The following is a 494-nucleotide window of genomic DNA, read 5'->3' as shown; positions in this document are numbered from 1 at the left end:
TTAATCATAATCGTAAAAAACTAAGTAAATGACGAATCTCAGAAGTAAAGCATTGAATCACCTGGTTAATCCTACCATGCAAAAGGATTAATCTTGTTGCCAAAACAAAGGATTTACACCTACTTGTTCCTGAGACGATCGAGACGGCCTGCCTTTGGTGACATGACCGTTGTAATGAAACACGGAGTCATATCATTAGAGCAAAATCTTCCTCTGGTCGTCTTCATGCCTGGCACGTAGGTGAGAAATGTCAGTCCCATTAGGAAGCTGCTAATGGTCGAGCGGATTCATATTCCTTTTAGTGTTCGCACCGTTGTCCTCTTTATTATTTGCAAGAAAAAAAAAATAAAAATAAAGAGATAAAGACTGATGCTTGCTGTTGATGAAAATAAACTTCCCAGACATACTAACAAATGAGTAAAAGATTAACAGATATGTCAATAAATAGATGGAGAGATTAATGTGAGTAGGTAAATAGACAGAGGAAAATTCAA

Source organism: Penaeus monodon, chromosome 30, assembly GCF_015228065.2.
Source record: "Penaeus monodon isolate SGIC_2016 chromosome 30, NSTDA_Pmon_1, whole genome shotgun sequence".
In the NCBI taxonomy this organism is placed as follows: domain Eukaryota; kingdom Metazoa; phylum Arthropoda; class Malacostraca; order Decapoda; family Penaeidae; genus Penaeus; species Penaeus monodon.
This window is presented reverse-complemented; position numbering follows the sequence as displayed.